Below are 26,332 nucleotides of genomic sequence, written 5' to 3'. Positions count from 1 at the left end.
TAACTCCAAAGTCCTAAGTCAGATCTGAGAGTCTAAAAATAGTAACTGAGACCTCCTCAAATTTAGGCATTTAAGAATGCTAACTCTCTCTTTTTGACACTTAGTCTAATAAAAGACTAACTCCTTTCTTTCTTTTTTGAATTTAAACTTACCCTTGACCATTATTTATTGCATTTAAAAATAATTATTATTAAGTAGTTGATTTATAATTGATCAAATAAAAACAATAACATTTACATTTAAACAAAAATGCAATAATAATAATAATGATAAATTATTAATTAAAATAATAATATGGACTTCAAACATTTCCTATATCATTATTTTAATTAATAATACACCCCTTTCCTAGACCGAACAAGTGTGAACCCGAAAGCTTATTTCAATCGGCTTAAGGGAAAGATAAAGGCAAAATTAAAACATCTAGCTCATCCAATAGCTTTGTCTAAAAATGAGAAGGGTTGAAACCCTAGTTGCAGGAAGAAATATAGAAGTTTTTTTCAGGCTTGAATATGGCTTTCCTTATGCCATTAATGTCTTCCTCTGTTATGAAACCTGCTCTTTGAGTTTTGGTGATTTTCTAACGCCCTTGTAGGAGTTGGTAGTCGCGACTAGGATCTTCTTGTTGTTTGTAATGTCATTTTTTGTTCATGGCTGCTTGTAATGATGAATCATGGTTATAGAGGTCTTCTCAGCCCTAGTGTCTCTTACTCATCGCAACATGATTTTTTTCGTCTCTGTTATTGCGGCTTTTTTGGCTTACCTCTGGTTGTTTTAGATTAACATTGCAGCCACCATTCTGGATTGGGTAAGCCATGATTTTGTTACTGGTCTGGGTTCTTTGCACATTTTTTGCTCCTCTATATGCTATGTGTGATGGCTATTCTATCTATCAGTCTGCTATTGTTTGACGTCTCATCAGCTATTGTGGTTTTTTGCTCCTTAGCATCTTGGGTGTTCTCTTCTGGTTGATGTCATGCCTAGTTACGGCTCTTTGTCTTTGCTGCTATTATGGCATGACTCCTGGAGACACCGTGGCTCTTTTCTATGATTTTCTGAAGATGCTGAAGCTGATACTGGATTTTGTTGATTATCTCCTTCTGGGTGTTTGCTTATGGCTTTGGGTTCCAGCTGTAGCCATGAGCAATCTATGGTGTTGTGGCCAATCCTCCATAGAGCTTTAAGTTATTTTTCATTGGAATATTTAAATAAGCTTAAGACATGGCTTTGTCTTGCCACATTTGATTCACCATTACTTTTAAGATCAAATGTCGTGAGTCTGAAAAAATTTGGGTTTGTTGTAGTTGATGCTCTCTTGTTTTGCAACATGAACCATGCTTTTATAGAGCTTTCAGACTCTGGTAGATTTATGTGAAAAGTAATCCAATTTCTTTTGAGTTCTTATCTATGAATTAGATAGCTATTGTTTTCACCTTACATCACCGTGTTCACTCTATGTTTATCTTTTGAAAGATGCACCATGAAATAATTGGAATACCTTCTGATGGTCCTGATGCTTGTTTGCTTAAACATTGTTTAATTTCATACACTTTGATTTCCATGTCACCCTTGTGGGAATCTATCATTGTTGCACTCTCTCACCCTATTGATCTTCAATTTCTCATTTAGCATACTTGTATTTGTTGAATACCTCCAGCTGAAACATGTGTTTTCCTAAAACAAAAGGTTTCAAAAAAAGAATTGTCCCTTTAATATTTTACTTTTCTTATTCTGACTTTGAACACAAGCTGAAATAGATAATTTCTCTGTCATAGAAGCAAAAGGTTTCATAAATTAATACATCCCTTTGATACTTCTTTTTGTAGTGATTGTGTTGCACAGGAAACAAACATGTTAGTAATAAAGTATTTGTCGTGATTGTTTTTCTTTTTCTGCTAATTTACGTTTTTATTTTGCTGAGATGAGTAGTGTCGTCAGTAAATATTGTGTAGCCGACGGATTGATGTCGTCGGTAAATATTGTGTAGCCGACGGGTAGATTAGCATGTAGTCAGTAATTATTGTGTGGCTAGCATGTAGCCGACAAGCCCTTCGGGGAGGTATATGTACACCGTCCGAAATGGACTTTGATTATCATTGTAATCATCATTGGAAGCACTATGTAATCTCTTTGGCATTTATGTGAATAATAAAAGGAGTACTGTTGTGTAACATATTCTTGTCTGTTGTCTGCATGCATTAAACTATTTACCCCATACGGTAAACATTTGGCGTCGTTGCCCCATGGACTTGAAACGAAGGCAATGGAATGAAGACTAATGCCGAATCAGCTGAACAAAAATAAGAATAAGCTAAAGGAAAAAGATGAAATACGCATAGCACAAGAGAATTTAATTTTGGCACAATAGGCCGAGTGCAGACGGAGGTTTCAGCAGATTGCCGACGAACACCGAAGCACTGAAGAATTGTTGGAAGAAACTTGACAGCGGTTGGATTTGGTGGAAGAAGCAAGGGAGGAATTTCTCAACTTGTATACGCCGAGGGAAGAGAATCCAGACGAAAGGGAATTAACTTGCACGGCTCGGAGTGTTGAGGGAGCACGAGCGTGGAGTGAGCTCTTCGTCTGCAATACACTTCCGGAATGGACAACTTTGCTTAACGAAGACCCTTTTTCACCAAAGAACGCAGCTTTTGGAAATAAGAAACTGTTCAAAATAGTGCCAATGTTGGAGTACAGAGCGCAGGTGTTGAAGTGCAGAGCGCTGGTGTCGAAGTGCAAAATAGCACCAGTGTTTCAGTGCTGAACAACGCCGATGTCGTAGTACTGAATAGCACCCGTACACAAAATCAAGTAATAATGGAAGGACCAAAGGAGAAGTTGCCAAAGTTTGATGGTGATGGAACGGCCGATCCAATCAGACACTAGAAGACATGCGAAACAATTTGAATAGCAAATGGCATAACCGACAGAGATAAATGGGTCCGACAATTGCCAGCAACCCTAAGGGGTGTAGCAGTTGATTGGTTTGTCGACGCCGATCCCCAAAAATTAACTACATGGGCGGGAGTTAAAAAGAAGTTTATCACCGAATTTCAATTGCTGCGAGACAACAATGAGATCGTAGCAGAAATCTACACCACAAAGCAAGAGAAAAATGAAACAGTCCATGTATATGCCAGAAAACTAAAAGAATTAATAAATAAAATGGAAAGTAAGCCAGCAGATGGGCTGAAAAAGCGATGGTTCATTGAAGGACTACGCCAGGAGTTAAGGAAGAAAATGAAGATTGTGCCGCCATTATCATACACCAAGCATACAATCGAGCGATGGACTTAGAGAGTGAACAAAAAACGAAAAAGAAAAAGAAAAGTAGCTCATCCAACTCAGATGACGCATCTTCGGAAGAAGATAGCAGATGACAAAAAGGGCAACAAGGTCCAAGCTCTCCAAAAGGATATTGTTGATGCGAGTTTTGTATCACTTACATAACATATTAGTAATTGGATATCTGATATGCGATATCAAACATGCAACTCCTCTCTTGAAAAGTTAATGCTCATGAAACATGAGTATAACTCCAATGTTCCTTACACCGTTGGATACTCGCTCAGTTTATCGATGTGATCTGCTAGTAATCACGTAGGCGGCCTTACGTTGTTCATTCAAGGGTGACTTGGACTTTGGTGGAATGATGGAGATAATGATGGGTTTGTGAAATATGCAAGCGGCAGATAATGTTGATGGTGGTGATGATGGAGGATGTGTCTGCCAATGATGATGTTGATGGGAAAGCGATGGTAGTGGAGGGTGAATGGGTGTGCTCTGATACTTGACTTACTTCTCTAACTTCCTTCTCTAAACTTCGACTACTCAGCTACTCACTATTCTACTCCTACTACTATGAATGGAAAGTTAGCAAATGGATGGGGATCGAATCTAATGAAGGCTAACCAATGGCCCCACCTCCATAGATGCAATGATTCAAAGGAAAATGAACTAGTTTACCATGCAAGGCTTCCCAACCAGCCGCTAGGATGCTAGTGGTCTAGTATTGATCCCTATGAAACATCTACTAATGCTACCATGCAACAATCCATCTACTTTAACTTCACTTAAACAACTTGGAAAGAAATCTAACTATGTGGAAGTAGAAAACATGCAATAACACCCAATGTTTTTAATCACCATGCAAGTCACAACAATGAAAAAGAGAGCGATTTTGGTATTATTTTAGCAACAATTTCTCCAACACTTTACAAATGAGAGCAAATGGCCTTATATAGGGGAGAAAAATACAACGGACAGTGAAGATCAAAACAAGATCAATGATCCAGATTGGATCCTCAAAACCCTAATTGGGGTTGCCACCCCATCAGCCAATGAGAAGCTACCACCTCGTCAATGGACCAATGAAAAAAGTGCAAAAAGTGACAACCAATGAGAAGGCACCAAAATGGTGGCCAATTAGAAATAGATACTTGTCTTATTCTAGAAAAAAGAGAAATTGCCACTTGGGCTTACATCAAATGATCTTCTAATATAAATCTTCACTTTTCTTTCATTTTTTTAGCTAAGGCAATGAACTTAGCTAGCCTTTCATTAACTTCTTCCATAAAAGGACAAGGTGTGTGCTTCGCCCTGAGTTCCGCTGACTTCACCACGTTGCTTGCTGCTTGTAGCATCTTTTCATGATCCTTCTCATATTTTTTCACAAATCCAATAAAAGCATTTAGGGAGGAAAGGGTGTTTAGATGCTTCCTTGATAGTCACCTTTCCTAACTCATCCAACCTCGATCCAAAATCTGTCTCATTGATATCCTCTTTGCCAAGGGGGATTGTCCTTCCTTTAGTCTGTCCTTCATCCATATCATGTCCACTGCACTAATATTGGTGTCGGTTATTCGCTTCATTTTCGAGAAGAAGGGTGCTTTGGGCATCATATCCTCTTTGTCTTTCTTAGTGTTTGTCCACTTGAGATTCTTACTTGCACTAACATCCTCCATACTCGTTGCCCTATTACGGGATGGTAGAGTGGTGGACCAGAAAGCAAGTAGAACCAAAAGAAGCAATCCTTAGACTAGAACGAAAGAAGGATGTTAGCTTAAGGACCCCTTTCAACTCTAAATGATTAAAATTCACCTTAACCAATAATCATACGACTTTTCGGAATTAGGGCTAGACCTCAAGAACCTCAAATCCACTTGCAAATCAGAAATTTATCATGTAATTCACCTCCAAATAAAATTACCCAACCTAGGCCAAAAATTGCAGCCCGTCTTGAAAATCAAAATTTTATCTTCCACAAATTTCGGCTCCCACAAAATTTGCCAATCAAGAAGAGTGCAGATCTACTCTTGCAAAATCGCCAACACCTTGAGAAGGAGAAGTGAGAAGTGAGGAGGAAATGGGAGAGAGGCCTCCTCTTATACCCAACTTTCTTACTCCCTCCAAGCTGACCGAATTGGACCCTGGGAGCAAGAAAAACAATAATTAATGCAAAATTATGGCCCACAATTAAATACTTAGCTAAAATTTAATTTTGCCCAAAGTAAAATTGTCTTTCAAAATTGCCAATTAGTTCTAAATTGCAAAAAGAAATTAAATGGTGCCTTGGGATGTTTAAATATTTCTATTTAATGAGGATTTAGTAATTAATACATCATTAAAATTGGATTTTGGCTAACCAAAAGTCATTTTTCAATATTAAATTACCAATTTCATTAAAGGCAAAAGTTTTCAAGGCAATTTTAATTTATTAAAGCCAATTTTTTGCAATTTTCCTCCAAATCGATTTTGCTAGGCTATTTAGAATTTTTTTTTTACCAAAACAAAATAAAATTGCCTCTAGGGTCAAAAATCGATTTTTGCAATTTAGCCTCATTTCTACAAAATTAAAATTTTCACCAAAGAAAAATTTAAGATTTTCCAAAACTCAAGTGTAACAAAATTTCTTCTTTTGAAAGATTATTCAAATTTACACAATTATATCCAGATTTTCAAAAGAAAACATCTAAGTACAAATCTACAATTTTATCTTACCAAGCGTTGCATGTTGAAATTTTGTCCGGCCTAAGGATGAAATTGGTTGCTTTGGAAAATCAAGCAAAACAAGGTGAAAATAAGCTAAGTCTCTCCACTGGCCTGAAAGTGTCCAAGGCTCAAAAATCTCAAAAAAATCGAAAATTGTTGGACAATCAAAAAATTCGCCAAGGCGACTAAAAAAAAGGGGGTCCCCAAAAATTTTGGGGCAATGGTGTGAAAACCTCACAACAAGTATGATCAGAATGATGAAGGAATTTAAGAATATGCAGAAAGAGACAAAGGGAAATGAGCTATGGTGCACAGAATGCAAGACAGGTCACACGAAGGGATACTGTCCGAAGAACCAGTTTTGTGAGATCTGCCAAATTATGGAACATTCCACAAAAGAATGCCCCTTCAATATGAAAACAAGAGGACATCAACAAGTGCTCTTAACACAAGAGGCTTCCGCCTCATGAGGGAGTGGAAACACCAACAATGATGGTGCCACTTCGGGTGGGTACAGAAATAATAGAAGAGGGCAAAACAACAATACCAGCAATAATACCAACAATAATAATGGGGGCCGCAGCCGAATTCAGTACAATGCGAATCGCTGCCCAATGGTTCAATGCCGAGCATGCAATTTGTGGGGCCACTTTGCACAAAACTGTACATCAGTGAATACACCAAAGTTATTATGCCGACTGGAGATCATGAAGATGCCAAGATGCCAAGTGCCCGAAATCAGGAGTGAATCTGATCAACATCAGCACCGACGAAGAAGTCTTGGCAATCACCCATAAACAAGCAAAACTGTACCCCGACTCGACGGAAAAAAAGAAGAGATTGGAAGAAGCGCGGGCAAAAATTGAGAAAGCAATGCAGGCAGAGAAATCACAATTGAAGGACACTAATGGTACCTCAACGAGGAACTGTGCTAAGCAAAATATAATAAGGCAGGTGATGCAAATGGAAGTCTCGATCAAATTAAGTGACCTCACAATGCCCCAGTTACGGACGGCCATTCTGAATATGACACCGTTTTCGAAAGGGACGAAGGAAACAAGAAGGGACGGTAGTGGAACGACAGCAACAAACCCAATGCTTCTGGCACTCACAACGGAAAGACATCCGGCAGTAGTCGAGATGGGCATTCTGGGAACTATTCTGACAGACACAATTGTGGACGGAGGGTCAGGCGTGAATGTGTTACCAGAAGATGTATGGAAAAAGTTAGGACAACCAACGTTGTGGCCACCAACATTCCAGTTGCTCACGGCAGACCAGCACGAGATCAAACTATTGGGAACTTTGATGGCACAACCGCTAACTATTAGAACGTAGCCATTTTTATTGGACTTCGTGATCATCCCATTGAAAAGAAAAGGATATAATGTTATTTTGAGATAGAATTGGTTAGTGCAAGCAAAAATAAAACATGATTGGAAACGAAATACCCTATCAATGGAGCATGGAGGCAGAAGATTCATAATTGACCTGCACACACAAATGCTAGGTGAGGAGGCAGGGTCGTCAAACTCAGAAGGTAAGGGCAAGAGTGACGATGAAGGAAAGAAGAGAATGGAACCGAACCAAGGAATATTGAGATTAGAAGGAGGATCAAATGAGGACAACCTAGACTCGATGAACGGCCTTTTCCATTGGCAAATGGAGGATTACGAACTCTTTCCGAGCTGTAATATGTTAAGGGTTGATGAAAAGGGAGAGGAAAATGAATGTTCGAAGGTATACAGAGAAGTGGAAAAAACAAAGGCAATTACGGCTGAAGCTAAAGGCAACAAAAGAAAAGATTCCACCATCCGGTACATGGTGAACGGGCTGCGCGGAAAGAAAAGGTTACACAACACCATGAAATTAGTAGAAAGGTGCCAACAGCAAGGAAAACACATCGTACAGTCTGCATAGGAAACAAAGAGGAAGGGCTTAATAAAAACTTCAGCAGTACAAAGTGAAGGTTCTAAAATCAAAAATACAACTATTGACGGCAAGGAGTGGTAGCCGACGAAATTCATGGTATTGAGTCTCAAAAACAAGCTTGGAGATATGGAAAGCCTGAGGGAAAGGTTGCATAATCTGAACAAACTCGAGGAGAAGCGACTATTGGCACAATGGGCCACGGAGGTGACACAGAACAGGCGCAAAGCATGGCATGATAAACACCTCAAACTAAACAAGTTCCAACTGGGACAGCTGGTGTTGAAGTATAGCGAACGAAATGAAATCAAACTAAGGAAGTTTAAAGTCAAATGGGTCGGACCGTACCAAATACAGGAAGTAGGCAATAACGGAGCAATCAAGCTAGGGACATTGCACAGGAAAGAAATACCAAAAGCAGTCAATGTTTCAAAGTTAATGATATACCATGCGAGAACGACTCCCTCGTCAATGAAGAATGACAAAGCTTGGAGGGAGAGATAAAATATATATATATATAAATTTTAAATTTAAAAAAAAAAAGAAAAAAAAAGGAAAAAGAGACTTTCCACGGACGCAAAGATTCCCACGGACACATACCCCGCGGGCAGGTGTTCCGCAAACATGGTTTCCCTCACCTTACGCATGATCTTCCTTGCGCAGGGAACTTCTATTCCTCCGCAAACTCCCTATTCCCTCCAGTGGATACATAATTTCTCCTGTGGATGTGTAACCTTGGTTCTATCTTCACGAGCATTCTACTTGCTTCCACAAGCGACCATCTTACTTCGGCGGGCATGCATTCTTCTGCGGACATGCAAGTTGTTTCCACAGGCATCCCATTTCTTTCCGCAAACAAGCAGGTGTTTTTCACAAGCGGCAAGTAGATTCCTCCGCGGGTGGTGTTACTCTTCTGCGGCGAAGTATTGCATTTCGTTCAAGCATTTTGTCAAACATTTTGTGTGTAAACCAAGGCTTTGGGGTGTGCAAGTGGCAGGAGGAGGAAGAGATGTCGTGACGCGGATCGGAAATGATCATGATCCATGTTCGAATCCAATCACTGCCGCCGAAACCTCAGGAAAAGGAACAGGGTTAACAAAGGAGGAGTTTGTCATTGTGTGTTGCTTATTCTTTCAGCTAACATAAGGGGTAGTTCAGGCTAACGTAGCGTTTGGATGAATATCAAGGATAGATAGATATAGTTGAGACCAATTTTTCGTAAGAGGAATTTATCGTTGCGGCTTTGTTTTCGGATAGTATGATTAAATAATAGGCAACTGAGACTAAATTCGAGTACACAGAAAGAAATAGAGGAAGACCTGGGAAGTGTGACCAATTGATGAGACTTGGAACTGCTGCAAGCATAGTGTGCCAGAGGTGGAGAGATCAACAGAGCAAGCCTTTCGAGAGGGGTGATACACTTTGAGGCACTTGACCAATTGATGAGACCTGGAGCTTCTATAGGCATAGTGTGCCAGAGGTGGAGAGATCAAAAGAGCAAGCCTTTTGAGAGGGGTGATACACTTTGAGGCACTTGGAGTAGGTGTTGGACATGAGGCTGTCTTAGTGGACGCATAGAGAGCTCGGAAGGAGCTGATCATCCAGTTGAAGGCAGTAGAGCAACACTTGGCTCAGTATACCAAGGAGTTGGAAGCAGAGAAAGCGACACGGGTGGCTATCAAGGTCAACTTGACTAAGGAGACAGTATTGTGTTGGCAAAGGCTACAGATGCAACGTGGTTTGGAGACCAGTTTGGTGCAGGCACGGGACGTATGTGAAAGTGGTGTGACGGAAACAGATCTATCTTGTTGTAATTAGTCAATTAATGTATTCTGTTTTGTTAATCTGTCTCGGATATTTTGTAATTGTTGTCCGGAGATGACTTTTTTTCTTTTGGGGGGGATGATGTCGTCGGTAAATATTGTGTAGCCGACGGGTTAATGTCGTTGGTAAATATTGTGTAGTCGACCGGTAGATTAGCATGTAGTCGGTAATTATTGTGTGACTGGCATGTAGCCGACGAGCCCTTCAGGGAGGTATATGTACACTGTCCGAAATGGACTTTGATCATCATTGTAATCATCATTGGAAGCACTATGTAATCTCTTCGGCATTTATGCAAATAATAAAAGGAGTACTGTTGTGTTACATATTCTTGTCTGTTGTCTGCATGCATTAAACTATTTACCCCATATATTCTTGTCTGTTGTCTACATGCATTAAACTATTTACCCCATACAGTAAACAAGTAGCATGTTAGGAAAGTGAATATGAGGCGAAGTGAGGTGCTGGCATTGCTTAGATCCATTGGATCTAACAACATTTTTCCGTGAATGCAGGGGTTGGATGCATGGAAGGGACACAGTTTGGGACAGCGAATGGATGGAAGCGCTTGGATGCAACTCAATCAGTCATGCAATGACTAGTGCCCATGACCATTCCTCTCTTTATACTTGTTTCATGTTATTTCTCTTGGTAGAGTAGGAATATATATCAGTAGATAGGGACTACTCTCACGGTCAACTTGTGTGAGAGATATTTTACTTTCAGCATTTCATTATCATTCAGTTTGTAAATATCGATCCTATGTCATGATGTATAATACAAAGGACAATCATATCATGCTTTCTTATTCAAAATGAAATATTGATCTATCACTTAGTCATGTGCTGAATGTCATTAAATATGCAACTTATCTTCTCATGAACATTGTATAGAACTGAATTTTGACGAGTGTGAAAATTGAGTAACAATGACATTGAAGCCCATATATTTTGGGATTAAGGTGTCTCAACCTTTAAGTACTCACATTAATTATTTATTCGGTGCATACTGACTTGCCCTACTTTTAGAAGGTTAAAATCAGAATATTTAAAAAACTGATTTGACAACTTTTTGTAACACTTGGGAGTCAAGTTTTGTGAACAAAAAGAATAAACCAGTCTTTTGGCTGTCTTTATTTGGAGGCTAGGCTAGGGAAGGATTTGTTTTCTTTAGAGATTTATGCACATGAAAGAATTTATTTTTTATGGAGATAAAGTTGGAATCATTAATGAACTGCTTTCTCCAGGTGTATTGCATTGTTAAAAATGGAGACTGCTTTCTTTGATATCTTAGATTGTAAAGTTTGAAATAGTGCATTGTAAGCTCTATAAATACAAGTATTGCTAGAAAAGCTCTATATGAGAGAGAGTTCTTTTTACAGGGGTTGTACTGCCAGATTTTCTCCAGAATGGAGCAGGATGGAAATTTCCATGTAAAGGCTTAGAGCCTAAAGATTCATGGCAACTGTATTCTGTTACTGAATAATACAATGGCTCCCTGTCTTTGGAGTGTGGGTTTTCTATCTGAAAGGGTTTTCCCCACGTACATTTAGGGTTCCTCTATATTTTGTCTCGTTCTTCTTGTTTAATGATTCTTTATTGTTGAATCTTAATTTTTGCATGCTATTGAAATTGTTTTTGCAAGCACTTTCTTCTAAGGTTTTAATTGTGGGAAACAAATTGTGCATGATTCCACTTTATGGCATAGTAGTATGTATTTATATCAGCATATTGTCATTTGTTAGTGAAGAAACAATAGGTACTTATGCACATACTGATCTTGGATTTTTTCTTGTGATGTCCAAATTTCCTTCATTTGGTATCAGAGCTCTATTCCGAAATTTGCAGGTTGCTTGCATGTCAATGCATGTAAGATTTCTTGGTGTTTCAAATTCTGGATATTCCTTTGGTGGAGATTTCTTAGCTTGGCAATCTTTAGGGAATCTAAAGGAATCAGTTGAAGAAGACTGATCCTTTTAACAAGTGGAATTTTGGCAGTTGTTCAAGTTTCAGGACAGCACACAGTTTGATGGGTAGTGAAGATAACGAAAATGGAGTTGATTATGTTGAAATGATGTTGATCTGAAAGCTCCTCTTTGACAATTGAATAAATCCTGGTGCACGGGGTGTACTTTTTATGCTTTGTGGTTGCATGCAACAAAGTTTTCATATGGAGTGTCTCTGAAAGGATCCCTAGTAATAAGGAGAAGTCTGTGTTTCCTTTCAATTATGAAATGATGTGCCCATGTTGGGTGCTAGATTTTTTTATGCATTGGAAGGCGTTGCTTTTGTTATCCTAAATGCATGCAGGCTATTGAGTTGATCATTAGATGATTTGGAAGCTTCTGGACTAGTTTGTCTCCCTCAGATACATCTATAAAATGGTGGTTGTGAAGTTTCTCTACAAGTGGGCCTAGACTTCCTCAACTTCCTTTTCCTTATGGAAGAATGTACTTGCATGGATTGGATTCATGTTCGTTATATCTGAGGGGTTTATAGATTTTCCTTAAAAATCTATCGTAATGCTCATTATGACAATCCATTGTTTTGGGTTAAGTTGTTTGGTGTTTTTTTTCAAACTTTTGAGTCTTCTGGATGAGAAGTGGGCATGGCTGTGCATGGGCATTCTTCAACAAAGTGATTTTGCCAAATTTGCATGGTTGACCTTTCGAGTCTTCTGGATGAGAAGTGGGCATGGATGTGCATGAGCATTCTTCAACAAAGTTATTTTGCCAAATTTGCATGGTTGACAAAAATCAGCTTGCAGTTTTGTGGATTTGCTGAAAAGCTATTTTCTAGATCCTAGTTCTTTTAGGGTATCAATATGATGAAGACACAAACCACAACCAGAATGAATGCAACAGAGGAAAAGGGAAATATTATTATCAATAAAATATGCTACTACATTCGGTACACGTAAATAGACCCAAATACATGCCCTATGGGATTACAATGGTCAGATCCTAGAGAAAAATCCTCCTCACAGTACCTTCTCTCAAACTCCACCAAGAACTGCGTTTACAATGCCAGAAATGTTCTTAAATAAACCACAATTAGGTTTAGGGTTAGGAATACATTCTAGAATATGCCATTTGGAATCCACCGCCAAAATAGAAGGTTCTAGAAATCACGTTAGAAGCCGGTGTAAAATAGAAGAATCCAGAAATGATAGTCCAACTTCCGGGAGGCATAACTTTTGATCCTGGACTCCGATTGACGAACCGTTTACATTTTTGGAAAGCTCTCGAAGCGTTCTATAGCCCTATGCACCAGCTTCGCTCGTCTTCCATTTTTCGGGCCCGTACGAGGTCGTTTAATGCCTCAAATCTGACTCGGAAGCACTCTTAGGAGGTCTCCAAGCAACTTAAAACTACAATAACTTTCAAACTGTAAAGCCTTTTAACCTGATTCTATTTCTGGAGTGTTTTAAATTACAAATATAATCATCCCTCCAACTTACACCCTCTAACTCATCATAATTATGGCTCAATTACAAAATAACCCATTTTCTGCATTGACACATATCCCAAGGTGGTTAGAAACTCTAACCCAGAAAACCAATAGTGGAACTATGAGAGTTGGAATCTTTATTTAACCCAAATGGGTATCCAGAAATGAGAACACTTTAAGCAGAAACTAACACTAAGCATATTTTTGGGTGATACAGGATTGCCCTTACACCACTGGATGCTCTTGCATCAGACACCCAAGGTAGGTTGAAAAGTGACCCTGTCACTTTATAGCTGGTAGAGGAAAACCCAAATGGGCAACCTCCGTTGCGGATATCCAAGTTGAGTCTTCTATTGGTCGTCCTTTCCACTTCACTAGGTATTCTTCATACTGCCTGTTTCTAGTACTCCGACCCACACAACTATCCACAATGTCTTCAATCTCTTCCTTCATCGAAGTAGGAATTAGATATGGCTCCAACATCAACCCGTCATCTGTACCATCATCATGATATTCTGTTAAGTATGCAATATTGAAGATAGGAGAAATATGAATCCCATTTGGCAACTCCACCTCATATGCATTTCCTGAGTCATGTTTCTTCAAAATTTTGCAGAGACCAAATTTCTTCATCTTGAGCTTGTTGTAGGTACCCACTTGAAAGCATTCCTTCCTCAAGTATACCATAACCAGATCCCCTACTTAGAACTCTTTATGTCTCCTCTTTTGATCTGCCCTAGCCTTATACTATTGGTTCATCTTGGTAATATGTGCATGTACCTCCTCATGTAGATTCTTGACATGTTCAGCAAATTCTTCTGCCTCAACACTTGTCCTCTACCCTTGCTCCATCTTTCTCAGCTCAGGTGCAGTCCTTGGACTATTCCCATACACAATTTGGAATGGTGATCTACCAGTACTCCTGTTTACAGAATTATTGTAAGCAAATTCTGCTTGTGGTAGAATTAAATCCCATCCCTTGGGCTTATCTCCCACTAAACACCTCAGCAAATTGCCCAGACTTCTATTCACCACATCTGTTTGTCCGTCAGTCTGGGGATGATGCGTAGAACTAAACTTCAATTTCGTCCTCAATTTCTTCCACAAACTCCTCCAGAAATACCCCACAAATTTAGTATCTCTATCAGAAACAATACTCTTTGGGAGACCATGTAGTCTCACCACTTCTCTGGAAAACAAATCTGCAATATGTACTGCATCATGAGTCTTGTGGCATGGAATGAAATGCGCCATCTTGGAGAACCTATCAACCACCACAAATACTGAGTCATTACCCCTTTGTGTCCTCGGCAATCCAACAAAATCCATACTTATGTCCTCCCAAGGCTTCGATAGAACAGGCAATGGCTGATAAAGTCCAGTATTGTGACTAAATACTTTGGCTGCTTGACATACTTGACAACTCTGCACAAACTTCTTCACATCCTGTGACAATTGAGGCCAAAAATAATGTTCTCTAATAATGGCAAGTCTTATCCTGACCAAAGTGTCTTGCCATTCCTCCACTGTGTTTCTCCTTGATCAAGTTCTCCCTCATTGAACTCCTTGAAATACATAATTGAATGCCCTTGAACAACATACCATCCTAAATCAAATAATCTAGCCACCTGGTCCTGTCTAGAGTAACAGGTTCTTTACAAACCTTCCATGCTTCAGCAAAATCAAGATCCTCAGGGTACAAATTCTTGAGTTCATCAAACCCAACCACTTCAACCTGCATTACTGTCAAGAACAAATGTCTCCTACTCAATGCATCTGCTACCCTATTAGACCTTCCACTTCTATGTTTCAACACAAATTTATAGCTTTGCATGAACTCTACGCATTTCAAATGTCTCTGATTCAATTTACCCTGGCTATTTAGGTACTGCAATGCCTGATGATCAGTATACAAGACAAATTCTTTTGGGAATAAATAATGCCTCCATTTCTTTAAGGCTTGAACTATTGCATAGAACTTCTAATCATAAACAAAATACTTCTTTGCATCATTCAGTTTTTCACTAAAATAGGCAATAGGCTTACCTTCTTGGCTCAATACAGCCCTAATAACACTGCCACTAGCATCGCAATCCACTTGGAACACTTTATTGAAATCAGGAAGTGCCAACATAGGTTGCTCTGTTACCTTCTTCTTCAACAATTCAAAACTCCTTGCAGCTCCTGTAGTCCACTTGAACTCTCTTCTATCCCCCCTCATTGTTTCAATCAAGGGTGCACATATGCCGCTGAAATTTCTAATGAACCTCCTGTAAAAACTAACCAGACCATGGAATGACCTCACCTCAGTAGCAGAACTTGGAGTAGGCCATTCCAGGATGGCCTTTACCTTCTCTAGATCCATTTTGAGACCCTCAGCTGATACAACAAACTCCAAATAGACTAACTCCTTTTTGATGAAGCTACACTTCTTCAAATTAATCAACAATTTCTCTTCCTTCAACCTTTCAAGGACACTACGAATGTGCAATAAATGTTCATCCAAAGACTTGCTGAAAATTAAAATATCATCTAGATAGACAATAAAAAAATTTCCCAAGAATTTCTTTAGTACCTCATTCATAAGCCGCATGAAGGTGCTTGGCACGTTGGTCAGTCCAAAGGGCATGACTAACCACTCATATAGACCCTCCTTGGTCTTGAATGCAGTCTTCCACTCATCTCCCTCTCGTATCCGTATCTGGCGATAGCCACTCTTGAGATCTATCTTTGTGAAGTACTGAACTCCACTCAAACAATCCATAAGATCATCCATTCTTGGCAAAGGGAACTGATACTTGATGGTTATTCTATTTATAGCCCGAGAGTCTGTACACATTCTCCACTCTCCATCCTTCTTTGGTGCCAGCACTGCAAGTACTGCACATGGACTCAGGCTCTCCCGAATCAAATCTTTCCTCAACAGCTCTTGAACTTGTCTATTTAGCTCCTCAGTTTCAGTAGGAGTCATCCTATGAGCAGCCTTGTTAGGCAAACTAACTCCAAGAATTAAATCTATTTGATGACTGATTTGCCTTACTGGTGGCAACCCTTCTAGAACATTATCAGAGATGACATCTCCATACTCAATAGGCCTAAAACTTCAAGTGGAATTTCACTACTTCCTTCCTTATCTTTTTTAGGAATCAAAGCATAACACATACGTTGATGTTTCATGCCATCCAAAAAAATTCTTCCATCAACAAGACATACCCTAGCACTACTGCATACCTTTTCACCTTCCTTTATCAAGGGCTTCAGTTTGTGGTGAACTCCATCCTTTGTCAGAGAGTATGTATTTGCATGACCATTATGTATAGCATGCCTATCAAACTGCCACAGCCTTCCCAACAATAAATGGCAGACATCCATTGGAATGATGTCATAGAGAACCTCATCATGGTAACTCCCAATCTTGAACTTCACCAGACATTGTTTACTAACCAGAACCTTATGATCATTCCTCAACCAAGCAATCCGATAGGGTTGGAGGTGTTTCTCCCTCTTGAGCTTTAGCTTTGAAACCATTTCTTCTGACACCAAGTTGTCAGTGCTCCACCATCAACAATCACATCACAACATTTACCCTCACACTTGCACCTGGTACAAAACAAACTCCTCCTTTGTCCAAGTTTAGTCTCACCGCTTAGTAAGACTCTTTCATTTACTAGAACCTCTCCTCTTTTTGCATCCTCTAAATCTAAAGACTATGCATCCTCATCCACATTAGCAACTCTTGCTTGTCCATCAGCTCTCCTATCTGTCCTTCCTTGGCGTTGAGGGTATTCAAAGGCACGATGACCTTCTTTGTTGCAATGAAAACAGGTACCACGGAAGCCTCCTCTTCTGGAACCTTGTCCACGTCCTCTACCTCTTCCTCTCTGATCTCCAAAGTTCTGATCACAAGAGCAGTTGAAACCCTCGTTCCTCTGGTTTCAGCTAGTACCCACATCTTCATTTTTCCTCTGGTTCTCATTTCGACCTCCGAATGACCTGCCACTACCCCTTCCGCCTTGACCGTGCCCTCTTTGCCTTCCATCAAACCTTTTGTTTAGCTTCTCCTCAACTCGCAGGGCAAACTGGTATGCCTCTTCAATGTTAGTCATTCTAACCAAACTTAACTCCTCCTGAATGCTAGGTCTTAACCCACTAAGGTAATGGGCAACCTTCTCCTTGTTTGCTTCTGCATGCCCTGCCCTAATAAGAACTCGATAAAATTCCTCTGTATATTCCTGGACAAATTTTCCTACTTGCTTTGACCCTTGCATTTTCTTGAACAAATCAAGCTCATAATCAACAAGAATGCACTGCTTCTTTAGTTTGTCCACCATGCGATCCCATCTTGTGATTTTCTCCTTTCCTCTTCTATTTCTTTCTAGCTTAACCCCTTGCCACCAGATTTTGGCATGGGCTTTCATTCTGGCCTTCGCAAACTAAACCCTATCTGGGTCCCCGATATCCTCATACTCAAAATATTCCTCTAGTTCATTGATCCAGTCGATCATCTCATCCAGGTTTGGACTTTCCAGAAACATACCCACATCAATTTTAGGTCTTTTTCCAAGCTTAGCAATGGCCCTAAAAAGCCTCTCCTCTGTCTGGTTTAGGACTTCTCCGTCTCCTTCCCCTTCTGGCCTAATATTTCCTTCTTCATTTTCTTCCTCACTTTCATCGCCTGCGGCAACATTCATCCCTCTACGAATCTCCTCCTGCAATGCTTGGACTTGTCTTTGGAGGGCTCTAACCTCAGGAGTAATAACTCCGGCCCTTCCACCACGCTCCCTTCATGGAGGCATCTTCTTGTCTCAAACCCACAACCACACAGTCCTAGTGCAAACTACCTCACAGTCGGCACTCTGTCTACACACTCAGGAAAACCTGCTTTGATACCACTTGATTAAGACACAAACCACAACCAGAATGAATGCAACAGGGGAAAAGGGGAATACTATTATCAGTAAAATATGCTACTACATTTAGTACATGTAAACAGACCCAAATACATGCCCTATGGGATTACAATGGTCAGATCCTGGAGAAAAATCCTCCTCACAGTACCTTCTCTCAAACTCCACCAAGAACTGCCTTTACAATGCCAAAAATGCTCTTAAATAAACCCCAATTAGGTTTTGGGTTAGGAATACATTCTAGAATATGCCATTTGGAATCCATTGCCAAAAGAGAAGGTTCTAAAAATCACATTAGAAGCCAGTGTAAAATTAGAAGAATCCAAAAATGATAGTCCAACTTTCGAGAGGCATAACTTTTGATCCAGGACTCCGATTGACAAACCGTTTACATTTTCGAAAAGCTCTTAAAGCGCTCTATAGCCCTATGGACCAGCTTTGCTCGTCCCCCATTTTATCAGGCCCGTACGAGGTTGTTTAATGCCTCAAATCTGACTTGGAAGCACTCTTAAGAGGTCTCCAAGCAACTTAAAACTGCAATAACTTTCAAACAGTAAAGCCTTTTGACCTGATTCTTTTTTTGGAGTGTTTTAAATTATAAATATAATCATCCCTCCAACTTACACCCTCTAACTCATCATAATTATGGCTCAATTACAAAATAACCCATTTTCTACATTGACACGTATCCCAAGGTGCTCAAAAACTCTAACCCAGAAAACCAATAGTGGAACTATGAGAGTTGGAATCTTTATTTGACCCCAATGGGTATCCAGAAATGAAAACACTTTATACAGAAACTAACACTAAGCATATTTTTGGGTGATACAGGATTGCCCTTACACCACTAGATGCTCCTGCATCACAATAGGAGATAGTTGTAATTCTGTATACATGTTTTGTGCTTGGTGAGAGGAGGTGTGATGCTTTCTTTGAATGGGGATGTTGGTACATGATCAGTCACTCAATATTTCTGCGGCAATGCTTGATGAATTCTTGTACTATGGTGCTCAATGTGGACTTGATTGGTAAATTAGATCTATGCTTGATCTTGTTTTTGTAGTAAGCTCTCAGTGTCATAAACCTTTTGTGGCCTTTTGTTGAACATTAATACTATTATCTTATCTTATCTGGTGCTCAAGTCATCTTGTCTGCATAACTGTTCACTTTAAGATCTCACTTTGCTGGTCACTGATGTCGTAGTGGGTTTGCATGTTGCAATGTTTGGATCTACAAGGTATGCAATTGTGTGGATTGATCACCTATTCAGTTGCAGTGCGATGACTCAAATGTGGATTGCCATATCCACAAGATTTGATTCAATGTTGGCGCAGACTTGTTAGCTGGTCTTGTTTGTGGTCACTTGTGCATTGGTGTGGTTGCTTTGAGATGAGAGGATGGATGATGAGTGAGTACTTGTATGGTTATGTGGTACTATGGCATGGTGCATTTCCTTGGTTTGGAATCTTGGTTTCACTTGGTGTAATTAGCAATAATCTTATATGTGCATGGACCTAGATGATTTTCAAGTTTAGGAGTGTTACAAGCTAGGATTGTTTTTGCACCAAAAGGTTGACCTATCAATGTCCAATTAAACCACTAGCTTATAGAACACAGAACGCGGTTAAGCCATTTCACGAATCGCAAAGGGGAACATTGGTGGTTAGTCCAACAATCCCCTCCTCAACATTACCCAGGGAGATTCAAACCTGTGACCAAACTCTGATACCACTTGTTGCAAGCTAAGGTTTTCGTTGCACCAAAAGATCGACTTGTCAATGCCTAATACAACCACTAGTCTTATAGAACATAGGAGGCAGTTAAGCTATGTCACGAATCCCGAAGGGGAACACTGGCAGTTAATCCAATAGGGAGATGGTGTGTAATGTGCTCTAAGAGCTTGATATCACAATTTAGTGGGAGCTTTAGTGATGATTACATATTCATCACGTAGTGATGGATGATTTTCATCATCTGATGGTTGGAAGCATCGTTAGATCCTATTGTTGCAAAAGGGTTCCTTCACCTTTGCATGTACACTATTTGAGAATGTGTAACATCCTGTGTTCCACGGGGACGTGTCCCCTATGATTTTAGGGTTGTACTCGTCCCGAGGATGAAACGAGGACGCGGGAACAACTTTTTTTGCCATCCCTAGAGCCGTCCCTTTTTTGCCAAATTCGGAAACATCCCCAAAACTGCTGTTCGTCCCCTTTTTCCAGCCAATCAAGTAAAGGCAAAACACCCTCAAAAAATCAATTTTAAAAAGAATTTGCTACCCCTGCGGACCCCTAGTTGTCTTAAAGACAACAAAATATGCAAACCATATTTAGTCCACTAAAACACTAACTCTTCTATTCATAGTAGGATGCATATTTTGGATGCATACTCATACTAATATGTTTATACTTCTTTTAATATTAAAAAACTTGATACCTGTCACTTTCTTTATCTTAGTTGACCTTGATGCCTTGATCCTTGTGCCCCCTTTTCTGCCCACACCCCAGTTTTCTCAATTTTTGTTTTTTGTTCTTATTGGTCTACAGCTGATCATTTCTCTCCTCTAACTCTTCTCATCTTGATTTCGGATCACTGAGTGTGATCCGAAACGTTGATGCAAAAACATGGCACACAATCGAATCTAGAATATGCATCCTACTACGAATGATTGTGGAAATTTGTTCAAGTTAATCTTCTACTCCTTTTTAGATTTGACATACTTGCTAAGAGGAAGGAAAAAAGCATAAAGCAGCAACAACAATGAAGAAAGATTGTATTTAGTATTTACTACTTACTATTTTAGTTGGACTTCTCTTTATTTTATTATGATTTTTGCATAATACTTGGAACCTTTAGGCATTTTGATTTTTGTTCTATATGTATGTGATATTGTTATAATTTAAGTACTTAGTATTTGTCATTTGATAATTTTCCATGTTTTGATCTTCTAAAATATCTATGGTGAATGGTTTATGGTTTATGGTTTGTCATTTGATAATTTAAGTACTTAGTATTTGTCATTTGATAATTTTTTTTTTATGGTTTATCAATGTTATGGTATGCATATTTGAATTTTGTCTCTATATATAAAAAAATCCCCTATGTTTTTAATTGTCGTCTCGTGAGGTTCCGTCCCCTAAATTTTGGCTTCGACCCGTACCCATATTGGAAACATGTCCCCGTCCCCTAAAACGTCCCCATCCTGGAAACTCCGTGGAGCATAGGTAACATCGTAGAGCCATAAAGGACTCTCAGATTCCTCAGCTGAGTTGTTGGTGGTACTTGACAAGTGATATTGGTTCAAGGCATGTTGGTGTTATGTCATGGCATGCTCTTGATTGTGCATTAGAGTTTTGGCATGCTACATTGCTCTTGAGACCATGGTATCTTCACTTGGAGCATGTGATCTCCTAGTAAGGGATGGATGAAAAATGATGTCACAACAGATTCCTAATTCAATTCATTGGAGCTTTGGTCAAGTGAGTTCTCCTTGTATTGAGTTCTTTGGTCATATGGCTAAGAAGCTTCGTGGGAGTGTAGTGATGCATTTGGAGTTTGGCATGAATGGATACATAAAGACTTACGTGAGGGTGGAATTCTCTTGAGATGAGATACATGTTGTTAAGATGGTTACTCTTGATGAGATTTCAGAGGGAAGTTCGAGGAGCCTACACCTTGGTAGTACATGAGTTCAACCAAGACCTCCAAGGAGATTGCTCTTCGATGAGTCATAATGAATTGCATATCTTGGAGGAGCATTCTCATTCCCACTCTTGGTCTACTCGGCAGTTTATCACTTGAGAGATATTGCCCATCATTTACAATTGCTTTATGTGTTTCTTTCATATTCAAGGATCTTGAGCTATAGTCAGATGGTTCTAGAGGGATTCATTGTGAGAGATGGATAGCATGGTCATCTGCTTCAAGAGTATTTTCATTTATGATGATCATAGGAGATGGTATTGAGCTGATTTATTGAAATGGAAAATGGAGTAGTTCAATCTTCTTTTAAAGACTTACATCCATGTAGATACATATTATGTTAAGTTTGATCTCTTAGGGTTGAACAAATTTGGATTTTGTTGTGGATTTTCTCTTGGAATTGTTAAGGGGATCATTCTTGGCACAGCTAACATTTAGAAGTATTTGTAAAAGGATGTGCTTCATGTTTATGGTTTGTGGTTTCTCTCTTTAGTTGGAGTGATCTTTTTATATGTTTGGATTCACTTGACATTGAATGTAAGGTTCTGTGTGGTGCTGCATGGATGTTCCCATATTCTTTTGTCAAATGTGGAGAACATGGGAGAGATGTGGAGATTAGTTGAGAGAGAAGTTTCTTGCAGCAGTCTGTTGTAGGATTTGTGCATCTTTGTGCACAGTCCTTGGTATTACATGGCTAAATTTTCAATTTGTTGTGATTGGTAAACTTGGTATGACTTTTCTCTCAGATTCGACATTACCCATGCAGTGAGAGTTCCTATATGTGTTTGTGCTTCATCAATCGGTTTGCACATGGAGCTAAAGGTTAGACTTTATGGGTTGGTTATATTGGTGGTGTGAGTTTGTTGATGTTGTATACCTTCAAAGTATGAGTGATTGGATACATTAATATTTGTTATGGATGTAATTTTCACTCATGTGGGTCTATCAGTTGGATGGGAGCAGTCAGTTTTGATTGTTGTTCCAACTGGTGTTTTATTTTGTTTCTAGAGGATTACTTCACACTTGTGTTTTGGTACAAGCTTTGAAGATGATGTTGTTGAAGCTTTTGTATAGCTCATGAGCATAGGGGAGTGGTGGTAGTATCATGTAGCTTTTATGTCACTCGGATCTTATGCCTGTGTTCTATGGAGTGGCACATAACACCTTCGCTTATTTCCTTTCTTCCACAGGTGGCATGTTGGAGGATGATAGGGATTGTTGCATGAGATGCTGGACATCTTGGATGTTGTTTCAAGTGTCTTGATGGAACACAAGAGCATATTTTGGGATCTCTGTGATTTCATGGATGGAAGTGATGATGTGTTTTTTTTATCAAGTGGCGCTTAGCAATGCAAATCTTGACGCTTCAAGTGAACTTTAACAAGACTTCAACAAGTGGGAGAATGTTGGGATTAAGGTATCTCAACCTTTGAGTCATCACCTTAATAATTATTTTTATTAATTATTTGGTGCCATTGCTTTATCCTACTTTTAAGAGGCTGAAATCAAAAGATTAAAAAACTTATTTGACAACTTTCTATCAAGACTTGGGAGTCAAGTTTTGTCAACAAAAAGAATAAAATAGCTTTTTCATAGTTTTTCCTTGGAGGCTATGTTGGCAATTTGGCTAGGTTACTCAGTATGATGTTGTCATTTATGGCAACATGTATTCAATATGAAGTGAGCAGATCTTAAGGATAAAGTTTTGGGATGTTAACTTAGAAAATTGTCCAAGTATCATTCAGTTTTCCTGTCAGCAAAAGAATAATTTTGGTTGGCGAACTTCACTGAGAGCAGATCAGCACGTGCGCACTTACATGGAAGTAGTACATGTAAGGATGATGTGTGCAAGAGGGCAGCTCTGTACGCACAATACAGACAGATATTTCGGTTTTACAGTGGCAATATTGAGCAGACAGAATAGGGAAAAAGATATGTAATTGAGTATTTTGTATTAAGGAATTATTTTGTTTATCAAAATAATTACTTAATTAATTAGGGACAACATCTTAGAGGTTTTTGAAATATTAAGCAGCCAAAACATGGGGGCTGGCCCTTACAAAAAGTCAAGCTGGCCGACAGCTAGCAGATTATCAAACCAACAGAAACACCCCCTACCCAGCTTAGCACATCAAAAACATAAGAACAACTAGGCATCCTACTAAGATAACCATTACCAGCACTTTTTAAACCTAAAGAGTGTTGGTTTTCAATCTTTCAATGAGTGTGTGAATTTACCCCACATTGACAATAATTTAGAAAAGGACTTCGGGGTACAAAAACGAGAGCAAAATATGTTTCTATTTTATATGCAAGCCTCGCATAGAAGTGCAAAAATTGTTTCCATACGGCCTAATCAAGGTTTCGAAATTGCTTACATTTTGATGTCTGTCTAAATAACGACAGCGAAAAAAAGGTCTCAGAACAATCGCTGCCTTAAATTACACACCCCTAACTTATTTTTTGTGCGTGAGACGCAGGTAAGAACTCGAATTGGGTCGTGTTTAAATACTGAGTGTCGATAAAGAGTCCAGAGAATTAAAATTCAAGCTCAGATAACTCACCGCCAAATATATTAAAGCATAATTGAATCTAAATCAGGAAAATTGGGGGGAGATGATGAAGATATGAACGATTAAAATGATTTTGAATGAGGAGAAAAGAAAAAATTCATTCAAAAAAAAAAACTCAACCGGAAAATATGCTCGATAACCAAAGTCACTAACCAATGTTTTTGCAATTATTCTGTTCTTCTCCTAGGTAGCAGCTTGTGAGATCTGTGGGCAGTGCAGAATTGGAGTTGCTTCGTGATTATGAAAACCTTGATCGCTTAATGTTCAGTGAGAATAAACGAGCAAAATAATTGACATTTGAGTGGCAGATTATTGGATTGTTCTTGGTCTCATGAAATCCAATGTGATGAAATTGTAAGGCGGTCCCATCTGCGTGGTATCCTTGCAATAAGTATCGACCAGTTTCCTCGTTTTCTCGATTAAATTATGCAGAAGTAGAATATAATAAAAAGTTTCTAGATCTGTTTTCATAAAAACTTTTTTTTTATATTGAAAAACATTAGAAAACTTGTTGAATTTTATTTTTTATTTTTTAAATGAAATCTCAAAATCTTTGATTTCTCATAGTGAATGAAAATTTAAATTTAGTTATTTTAATTATTAGTCCTCTCTATTTAGTTTTATCTCAAATTCTAATTATTAGTTGCTTATGTTTTCACCTCCAAAAATTAAAAAAATGTTTGTAGATTTCTAATATTTTTTATAATCTTTTTGAAAGTCAAGATTTCAAAATGTCTTATAATTTGATTTGAAAATAATAATAATAAGCAAATATGTAAACAATAAATAATTGATTAAACTTTTAATATTTCTTTAAAATATTATTTTTACTTCATTATTTATTAATATTGAAAATTTAAAAATATTGATACATATTATATTTATAGCCTGTGTGCATGACTATACTCAAAGAGATTTTTTAACATAATGATGTGAAAGATTTCATCAATTTGTGTCATTGAGATCCTAATGAAGATTACAATAATGTTTATATCAGAGTGGCGTAGTGGATGCTTAACGACAATGTGGTGCAAGGGAGGTTTGATGACAATTCACTCATTTCACCTGCATATTTAGTTTGGGATCCTGGTGATTCAGGATACAACAATATTTATATCAAAGTGGCACAGCAAAAGCTTGATGACAATATGGTGTTACAGAGGATTGATGTCATTTCACTTGTCTTGCCTATGTATTTGATTTGGGACCCTAGAGCTGTTGGTGTTTCGTCTGATGATGGATTGCTTGAGGACAAGCAATCTTTGGGCAGCGAGGATTTGTCATGTCCTCAAACTTTAATGGAATAATTTAATTAAATTAATTAAATAATTGGTCTCATAATTTAAATAATATATTAAAAGGACATTTAATTAGTTACTTTAATTAATTAATATGGGGCCCAAGTTAATAATATTTGTATTTGTGGTTTCAATTGATTTAGTATATCTCGGACCCATTTTTATTTAATTATTCCATAGATGTAGCCATCTGCTATCTTTGTAAACCCTCGAGAAGTTCCTCCAAAGGGTATTTAAGCACAGCATGTAGGTAGTAGTTGGTATGTGATTTGGATTATTTCTTTTGTATTGTGAATTCTTATTGGGATTCTCTATTGTTCGCCATTTCAAAAGTGAAAGATCTTCCTTTTTTGGCTTTTACAGTTTTAGTGGTATTCAACCCCACCCTATTCTATTCTCTATACTACTTGTTTGGATCTAGCAAGTCTGAGTGTCATCTTTATCTGCAATACAATATTGAGAGTTGTCTACAATTTATTACATCTGTGTATGTGGCTTACTTTTGGTATTTGGTGAATATATGGCATTAAGTAGCTACTTTACCCGTAGCCTTCACCTCCCTTTCCTTCGTCTTCAGCTCCCTCTGATGTGGCCTCGAGCTCCCTCTGGTGCAGCTTTGGGCTCCCTCTGGCATGGCCTCGACTCCCTCTGATGCGACC

General features: G+C 38.7%; 1 protein-coding gene across 2 annotated transcripts in view; it reads right to left on the bottom strand.

The window, feature by feature from the left end:
• The window catches only part of LOC149538513 (F-box/RNI-like superfamily protein), a 237,747-nt gene extending 212,909 nt beyond the window's left edge, over positions 1–24,838 (bottom strand). The window contains exon 1 of one of the 2 annotated variants that reach the window (XM_089799835.1): positions 24,529–24,838. The gene's annotated coding sequence lies outside the window, so the exon portion shown is untranslated. The remainder of the gene's footprint in view (positions 1–24,528) is intronic. The other variant, XM_089799836.1, reaches the window with a different exon arrangement.
• Between the last annotated feature and the right edge of the window lie 1,494 nt (positions 24,839–26,332).

The sequence above is a fragment of the Cupressus sempervirens genome, chromosome 9 (assembly GCF_028749045.1).
Source record: "Cupressus sempervirens isolate cs-2001-9-10 chromosome 9, ASM2874904v1, whole genome shotgun sequence".
NCBI lineage: Eukaryota > Viridiplantae > Streptophyta > Pinopsida > Cupressales > Cupressaceae > Cupressus > Cupressus sempervirens.
This window is presented reverse-complemented; position numbering and strand designations above follow the sequence as displayed.